The following is a 10,111-nucleotide window of genomic DNA, read 5'->3' on the forward strand; positions in this document are numbered from 1 at the left end:
TTTTTGAACCTCCATACTGCTTTCCAAAATAGTTGAACAAATTTACACTCCCACCAACAATGCAGTAAGGTTCCATTCTGTCCACATCCCCTCCAGCATCTGTTGTTGTTAGAGTTCTTGATTATAGCCATTTGATACAGGTGGATCCATTGCAACAATGAGATGTACAAGTCGTTATGTGGAAAAACAAACATTACCACTTGGGGGGAGGAGGAGGACATGGTTGGGGACAGGGGACTGATGGGAAGGGATGGGAAGGGGAAACCAAGAGGGAGGCTACAATGCTTGATAAGAAATGTAATCATTATCTTGCCCATGTAATTTTAACCCCTCAATACAGTATTTTCACAATGAAAAAAATAAAAGTGAACCTATCTGCCAGGACTATCCTAAGCATACATTAATTAATGAAAATGAGGGAAACCATGGATCCTATGTTACTTTGAGTCTGGCTTCCTTCACATAATATGATTTTTCCAAGTCTTTCCATTTTGTTAAGAAAGAGGCTCTGTCATTCTTTCTGATAGAAGCATGAAATTCCATTGTGTATATATACCACATTTTCTGGATCCACTCATCTATTGAGGGGCATCTGGATTGGCTCCATATTTTAGCTATGATAATAATGCTGCAAAAACATAGTTGTGCTGGTAGTTTTAGTGTATGTGTATGACAAAGATATGACAATAAGTATATATCTAAAGGTGGAGGCATGAATATGTTAAAAACAGGAATGAGAAAAGGATGTCCACTCTCTCTACTACTCCTCAATATAGTAGTGTACTTTCTAGCAAGAGCAATAGGCAAGAGAAAACCATAAAGGGGATGCAAATAGGGAAGAAGTAAAACTATCCCTTTTCACAAATGAAATGATCCTGTATATAAAGGACCCTATAGCTTCCTTCCTCAAGTTAGTAAAGGTGATGCTAACTTTCAGCAATGTAGGAGGGTATAAAAACCACAAGAATCAGTAGATTTTCTGTGTTACCAACAATGGGACTGATAGATTAAACCATAATATTCTGCAATTGTGGCCAGCCTGGAGCACATTTTCCCAAGAATATTCTGTAGTGTAAAAGAGGAACAACTATCAAAATAAAGGTGAAAATACTTGTCTGCTACAGACTGATTCATGTTGCTTATATCGGTTGTTGTTTTCATTACTTCAAACACATGGATAATTTATATTGGGATTACAAAAATTGCAAAGGATTAATGGAATCACCATTCAGTTTACTTTCATATATCCAATATAATACACTTAACCCCTTACGGAAAATTAAGTCCAACTGTATAAACAATGTCAGCAATATAAAATAAGCCTCAGTAAGTATTATCTGGCACAAATACACCATCATCTACTCAGAAATTCAGTCTCTCTATAAATATTTATTTGGTACAAAATAATAAAACTTTAATTAATGAATATGACTTTTAAGTGTCATCTGAAATACTCCTCGTGTATATAATTTATATAATTGTATAGATGTCACCTAGACAGGAATTTAACATGCGTGTAGAAATCAAATTTCCACAATTTAAGCTAGATGAGAGGAGTCATACCTTCGTGTACTGTGTGGTGTGAATTTTACCACAAGGCTGCACCCTTCAACCTAATACCAAATTCATGTGCAATAATTTCCTATTTGATGTTGAGTGCTAAGTGTAGAATACAATTTGAATTACCACATCAATTTACATAAATGAAACAATAATGACTTATTGTTTAAATTTTAATGCTTCTCAATTTTACAATTCCTGAAATATATCATTAAAATTAGTTTCACATTTTTCTTTTCTATAGCTACTAAAATTATACATTAAACATTCAATATTAAGAAATCAATAATAAGTAACCTATTATTATAATGATATACTATTAAACTGTGATTTGAAGTATATTTCTAACAAATTGTGATGTAAAAATCATTTAATAGAATTATGGGTAATATTTTTTAAACTCACCAGCTTGTTATTTGTTTCCTAGTTGTGTCATTTGTTATTGTTCCAAGTCATCTCTCCATGTTCATTGATTTTTATATCTTTTTTGGGGGGGCGTCCGGCTGTGGGGCCTGAACTCTGGGCCTGGGCACTTTCCCTCAGCTCTTCAGCTCAAGGCTAGCGCTCTACCACTTGAGCCACAACACCACTTCCACCTTTTTTCTTTTTGTTTATGTGGTGCTGAGGAATTGAACTCAGGGTCTCAGGCATGCAAGGCAAGTGCTCTACTACTGAGCCACCTTCCCAGCCCTCCACCTTAATTGTTTAGTTTTCTATTTTATCTCTATTGGTTTGCTGATTGTGCATTTTCCCCTTTTTAGTGACTGACATGAGGATGAAAATCTGTATGATAGCTTATTACTTCCTATGTTACTGTAAAATTCCTGTTGTCTACAGCTGTTCTACTCTTCATTGTATAATACAGTATTTCCCCCACTTCCATCTCCTGTATTTCTGCTCTCATGTATGCTATTTTATTAATTAAATTTTATTGTCAAGGTAATGTACAAAGGGGTTATAGTTACATAAGTAAGGTAATGAATTCCTTTTTTTCTAACTTGTTACCCCTTCCTTCATTTTTCTCCCTCTTCCCTCCCAAACCCCCCAAGAGTATTTCCAATATATTGTCTTGTGATTATCACTTTTGCATAGGTTTCCCCTTTGTCCTTTGTCTCTCGATTTTTTTCTCTTTCACTTCCCTAGTTGAAACCAACATATTTACAAAACCCAGGGTATCAAAATCAAATATAGTGATAAGTCGGGAAAACACAAAAGGTTAAAAAGAAATCACATAGTACGTTAAGAACAACAACAACAAATAACATGTCTTGGAGTTCATTTCGCTTGGAATCACCTTATATGGTCATATGTACTTAACAATTGAGCTATTCTGCTCATCTACTAAGATTATCCTTGATGTACACAATAATCCTCCCCTATTACCCAGTAATCCCACTTCTGGGTATTTATCACAGTGACCACAAACAAGGCACAATTATGTTTATCACAGTATTATTTACCATAGTTAAGATATGGAATCAACCCAGATGCACCTCAGTAGATGAATTGATCACGAAAATGTAACACACACACACACACACACACATACACACCTATATACACATGGAATACTATGCTTCCATCAGAAAGAATAATACCACCTCTTTGTCAGGAAATGGAAGATATTGGAAAAAATCACATTAACTGAAGTAAGCCAGACTTAAAGAAACATATGTCCAATGGGTTCCCTTATTTGTAATAATTAGTTTATATCAAAGATAATCTCATGTATTTTAATTTGACATTTTGTTCTATGTTGAGCATACAACATTATTGCTATCTTATTTGTTATTATTTCTACAAACCGGCAGGTATATTTAAAGAATTATGTTAATCTCAACCATTACTGAAGGAGAACAACTAAAAGAGCAACCCCTACAAGGAAGAACAACTCCTACTTAATTAGCTTCATTCCTATGTAAAGCCAGTGTTGTCCGCTGCATCCTCATATTGTACATTACAACTCTATACTTGGTCATCCTGTATATCTACTATCATGTATATTGTGACATAAATGCCCCAGAAATTCCAGTTTGCTTTACTTTTTGAAAAATTTCTCTGTTGTTTTAGGTTGGTGTGTGTGTGTGTGTGTGTATGTGTGTGTGTGTGTTTGGACAAAGATCAGAAGACAACATTTTTCTTTATTTAGAATACATCTTTCAGGTCATTGTAAGTTGTGGCTAACGGGAGAAGTCTCTTGCTAGTTTAGGGATGAAACAAAAATATATTTGTGCATGCACCACAGTTGCTTTATTAGTCTGTAGTTGAACACATAACTTTGATTTATATCTTGCTTGTTGTGGATAATGTGAATAACAATGAACTATAGATATATTTACTAGAGAGAAATAATCATATGATTGGTGGGTCAGATGATATTTCAACTCTGTATTTCTTTAGAAAACTCCATACTACTTTCTAGAATGAGAATAATAACCGGTATTTTAACCACGAGTGTAGAAAATTTCCTTTTCTCCACACTATCACCAACATAATTACGTTTTGAGTTTTTTGAAAAGGCAGGTTTTTATTATGTGCAGTACCCAGACTGGCCTTAGGCTCAAATCCTCTTACTCCAACCTTCCAAATGCTTGGAATTACAAGCCTTTACCACCACACCAAGTTCCTTTGATTTTTTTGATGAGTTATAATAGTTATGAAGTAGTATCATAATAATTTTGAATTGCATTTCTCTAATGACTTCTGTTCACAAAGCATTAATCCAGCATAGAAGTGGTATTTAACACAACTTTGTAAACCCACTGGTGATTTTCAGGGCATTTTGCAAAATATGGCTATTCAGAACTTTTGTCGATTTTTAATCAAGTTCCTTGTTAATCTCATCTTTAATCTCTATATACAAAATCAATAATTAATTCAATATAGTAGAAAGGAAAAAAATTGAGCAACTCCTCACAATTTTCAATTTTCAATAACATGATATTGCTTAAATCATTTTCTGTTTACACTTGAGACTATATAACTCAATTTATTTAGACCTTTTACAAGGCTCTCTGTATTTTATTTATTTTATGCTGATTGCTCTTTCCAAATCCTGCATGTCTAATTCTCCTTGGTTTCTTGCAGTCTCATGTAGTTCAGGTTTCAAACTGAAGAATAAATTGAAGGAAGCAACCCAAAAATAGAGTTCCTCTCATCTGATGATTCCTCTACAAGAATGAGGAAAGAGTTCATCCTGCTAAGGACTTTTGTATGATAGGATATCAAAAGGAGAATTCATTCTTCTATGTCTTCCCTGCCTTTGCAATTTACCTTAAATGATGTAAAACTCAATATACTGCTCAGTTACTTTTACGTTTTATGAGTTTTGCACATTTTCATATGGACTTCACCCCAGTCTACAGCATTCCTTCATTATTCTGTCACTGATAGTTTTACACTATCAAGACATAAGATAACCAGTTTGATTTACAGCATGAGAAGTTATCCAGCTGGTTTCCTTGGAAGCACAGCATAGTCAATAAATAACATTACTTCTGGTTGCTCACTACATGTAATGATTCCTGTGATATATATCACATTCTGTTTAATATTAAAAAAAACTACTGGGTAAACTAAAAGCTCATTCATAGAAGTTTATGTTAAGTATTTCACAAGTTTTATGTCTCTTAGGTCTTAAAAAATTTGCTGTAATGCTAATGTTATTACCATTTTAGTGTTGAGAAAAATTGTAATTCAAGGCACTAAGTGCATTGCCCAAAGACATATAGTGAGGAAAGAAATGAGTCAAAGTTTCCAAAACCCTTTCAGCAATACAAAAATGTAGGTAAAATCTCTCCATTCTCTTATACTCTCAATTCAATATTCATATTGTCCAATAAATAATAGCATAAAAATATTGCCCACGGTAATTGTTTTCTATCACATTTTGTCTTCAACACAGACTGAGTTGGTGACTTTGGGTTATCATGCACAGTGCTGAGATTATAAATTGAGGTCCAAAGAGAGCCAAATTTTTCTGTCCCACAGTTCCAGTATTCTTTTTAAAAAGTACTAAAACTTTTAAATACCATTACTTACTGTCTTTTAAGTATCTCAAAACGTAAACAATTCACATATAGTAACTCCAAAATGCTTTAAAAGTAGGAAATAATAAAACAGGCCCTCCTGAACTAAAGTTTCTTCTACATTTAAAATTATTCCTAAAGCCTTGTACTGGTTAGTCATACCTGTAATCTTGTCTACCCGGCATATCTACAAAGGAGCATGGGATCTGTGAATAGGAGTTGGAAGCCAATTAAGGCAAAAAAAAAAATCAAAGTATTATTTTTCAAAAATTTAAATGAACTAGCAAAGGTCCAGGAATGGAGATGTAGCTCATATAATAGCTCACAAAGCTAGAGAGGAAAGGCCTTGCAAATCCTTGAAGCTCTGAGTTCAAACTCTGGGCATGCCAACATGCACGCACGCACACACATGCACACGCACACACGCGCACACACACGCACACACATACACTTATTCAAAATATCTTCAGGTCAGTATTTTGCATTAATTTCTTGTTTAATAATATTATATGGTTAAAATAATGGAAATAAACTCTTCCATCATTTTTAAATGTTTTTTATTGTAAAAATACTGTACAGAGGGGTTACAGTTACATGAGCAAAGTAATGAGTATATTTCCTATCTAACATTGTTACCTCCCCCTTTGTTTTTCCCCAACTACCTCTCCCTTACACCTCCACAAGTACACACTTCACCCCCCCCCCCCCCCGCCTAAATTGTAAAGTTAGTATTTCAACATAGTGTCTTGGGCAACTCATTGTTATAATGGGTCAAACAGTATCTCTATTTGAGCATTTTGGTTTTTCCCTTTCCCTCTCCAAATTAGAGAAGTGTATATAAAAGATGCAGGTGCATCAACACCAAATACAGTGAAAACAGGGGTTATACCGTGTGGGACGACCAAATTAAAAAAAAAAAAATCTCATCGTACATTATAAGTGCATTAGAAACAACAGCAAGAAAGGAAAAACACACACTTGTGTCCCTAGCTTGGGTTCATTTAGTTTAACATCACCTTATCTAGTCATATGCACATAGCTTTGGACCATTTCTGCTTTTCCCAGACATATATAACTTATTGCAAATAAGGGATACCATGGGACCTATGTTTCTTTGGACTTGGCCTATTTCAGTTAATATAAATTTTTCCAAGTCTTTCCATTTTCTAACAAATTGGGCAATGTCATTCTTTCTGATGGATGATAGAATTCCATCACACACACACACACACACACACACACACACACACACACACACACACACACACACACAATGTTTTCTTCATCCATTAATCTATTGTGGGGCATCGGGGTTGATTCCATATCTAAGCTATGGTAAATAATGTTGCAATAAACATAGTTGTGCTGGTAGTTTTAGAATGGCCTTGTTAGTGATCATTTGGGTGAATGCAGAAAAGTGGGATTGCTGGGTCATAGAGGAGCTCTATGTGTAACCCTTTGAGGAACATCCATACTGCTTTCTAAGTGCGTGAACAAGTTTACACTCCCACCAAGAATATAGTAGGGTTCCCTTCTGGTCACATGCCCTCCAGCATCTGTTGTTGTGGAACGCTTCATGAATTTGGGTGTCATCCTTGCGCAGGGGCCATGCTAATCTTCTCTGTATTGTTCCAATTTTAGTGTATGTGCTGCCAAATTGAGCACAGAACATTTTTTATATATAAAGTGGAATTGATTTTTTTAAACTAGATAATTCAACAAAAAGCAAGTTCAAAAGAATTGTGAAATTTTAGAACCAGATATTTGTTACATAAGCACACATTTAAGAATAAAGTCAAGATTGATATGACAAAAACAAAATGAGTCCAGATGTTTGTTGTTCAAGAGATGTGTAGGAGGAGGAATTCAATTATTCTATACAGGGCACCTCTCATAATGAACACTGCAGCAAGTGTTAAGGTGTGTTAAAAATTTTAATGTTTTAAATATGTTTAATTTTGGGAACCTGCTTATATATGCCAAAATTAAGACTGTCAGGTCATAAAACTTTTCCATAAAGTATTTAAGATTTATGGTAGCTGACATATATTACTAAGTATGTACATTTCAGAGTTTATAGAAAATTTATTAATGAGAAGTTGCAAAGTCTTTGTGTAAAGAAACAGAGCAAAGAGATAAGACTTTAACTACACAATTTCTGTTGAAACTTTAGGGCTTCTTTTCTTTATATGTTAGCAAGGAACAAATGATTATATAAGCCATGTGTCAGTGATGAGTGAGACATAAAAAGTTATCTTACAGTGTAAATTTAAAGGGTACTCATAGCTTATAAAATTCTTGTTGAACATCATAATCTTAGCCAGTTTTAAATGTACAGGAATATGAGCAAATTGTAAAATCTAATATGTAGTATACTTCAAATATTGGAAATACTGGTATTTGGCTTTTATTTTATTAATCATTAATATTTAATTATTGGTTTTCTTTATTTTTTGCATTGTTTTCTTTTTTGCAATATAATACAACTTTTTTAAGTCGTCATTACGAGGTATTTTGAAAATGTTACTGGGATGACCATTTTTTATAGGTGCATGTGAATTCACAGCGATCAAAATTAAGAACAAAATATTGATTAAAAATTTTCTCAATTAGAGTCTGAATCAGGAGTGTTGATAAATGTCCACACATAAAATCTTAGCCTTAAGCTGAAGCAGTGGTTTTACAGAGTTGAGGCCACAAAAGTGAGAGACTGTGTTTTGTTTAGTTTTTTGGTTTGGTTTTTGTTGGTTGTGGGGCTTGAACTCTGGGTCCTGGGTGCCGTCCCTCAGCTCAAGTCGAGTGCTACCACTTGAGCCACAGCATCACATCTGTCTTTTTCTCCTTATATGGTGCTGAGGAATCAAACCAAGCGCCACATGCATGCAAGGCAAGCACTCTAACACTGAGCCACCTTCCAAGAACCGGAGAGACTGTTCTTTTAAAAATCATCTGAACAACATTTACTTTCTGCTTTGGGTTATATAATGAAATACATGAATATCTTTTTATGTTTTTGTGAATTGTCATACTTCTAAATTTATACTAACTTCAGCCACTTCATCCTTTTCAAAGTCATGAAATATCTCTGAGTGTTTGCTTCTGTGAAGACTGTTTTTGCATTTATAATTTCTTCTGAGTAATCTTTAATTTTTATCAAAATTAATTTATATTTTTATATTGATGGATTATCAGACATCAAATACCTTCAAATGTACATGGAGAGTCTAAAGATAGCAGTACGAAGGTTCTCATACAGCTCTTGTTTATCTGTTATGCACTTCCAGTATTATGATATTTCTCTCTCTCTCTCTCTCATTTTCTCTCTTTCTCTTTCATGCTCCATGTCTGCTATTTAGAATTTCTGCTGGTCTACTATTGTCCTTCAGGATCCACTGCTTTTGTGGGAACATGATAGGGACCATCAGTTACCCTTGCACTCTTTAAAAGTTATAAGAGTAACGTGATATTATTCTTTGCCATTCTAAATGGCAAAACAACAGATCTAGGAATTCCTTTTCACTTTTATTTCTATTATATTTTTATCTCATAGGCATCCATTTGTGACCTAAAAGTTCTTTTTCTTTTACAAAGAATGTTTTTCTTTTATTATCAGTCAGTAAACAAAACAAAGATATCCTAGGGAAAGTAGGCTGAAGTTGTTCACAGGGATGAAAAACAAGGTAATGGGGGAAATGAGCACAGATCCTCAGAGCAGTTTATCATGTACACTTTGTGAGAATGGCAATGTGCTGGGAACTCTAGATTAAATCACTGAACAGCTGATATATATACACATATATTTATATATTTATATTTATTTATATTTGCATATATGTGTGTATATGCCCTTATATATGTACACATGTATGTTACTATACACACAAATATACACATACATATACACATGTATACATGCACACATGGAGAAAGACACATAGATACAGCCAACATAATTTTCACTAATTGTTGAATATGCCTTAGATGGAATGCTTGGAACTGAATATGTTGCAGATGTCTTTGTCTCTAAGAGTTTTTTTTCCACTCATCTTATCTCCTAAAATTGGTAGTTTTTGCCAGAATCGACTTGCAACATCCCATACAAGTGATAACAAATCACTCAGAAATCTCAGTAAGTAAAGGTCTTATGGTGTCTCCTTGCTCCCCATGGAATTCTTGCTCTTGTAGACAGTCTCAAAAACCAAAGCAGAAGAATATCCTGGTAAAAAATAAGGTTATAAGGCTTTAAATGGCATCCTTCCTTGAGCTTTTTTACAAAAGCTACCATCAATTCCTTGAGAGCTTGTTTGGAGGTTCTAGCAGGGGAGCTCAGCTACCCGTATATCCTTGACCTAAGACCGATCCTCCTCTATTGGGGATGGTAGTCCTCCTCGACTGAGTGCACAGTTTCGGGAGGGACACACATGTAGCGGTAAGGGAGGAAGGGGACACCCACCTAGCCAGCCAGAGCAGCCGAATCAACCCTGGCGATCAATGGGGTGACAGATGTCGCAGCAGATCGCCCT

General features: G+C 34.7%; 1 non-coding gene across 1 annotated transcript; it reads right to left on the reverse strand.

Moving 5' to 3' along the window:
• Positions 1–7,146: 7,146 nt before the first annotated feature.
• LOC122102903 lies at positions 7,147–7,253 on the reverse strand. The gene has a single exon (XR_006146631.1). It is a non-coding gene; the product is annotated as a U6 spliceosomal RNA (small nuclear RNA).
• Positions 7,254–10,111: the final 2,858 nt, after the last annotated feature.

Source organism: Dipodomys spectabilis, unplaced genomic scaffold (genome assembly GCF_019054845.1).
Source record: "Dipodomys spectabilis isolate Male_0828 unplaced genomic scaffold, ASM1905484v1 ptg000937l, whole genome shotgun sequence".
Classification (NCBI taxonomy): Eukaryota; Metazoa; Chordata; class Mammalia; order Rodentia; family Heteromyidae; genus Dipodomys; species Dipodomys spectabilis.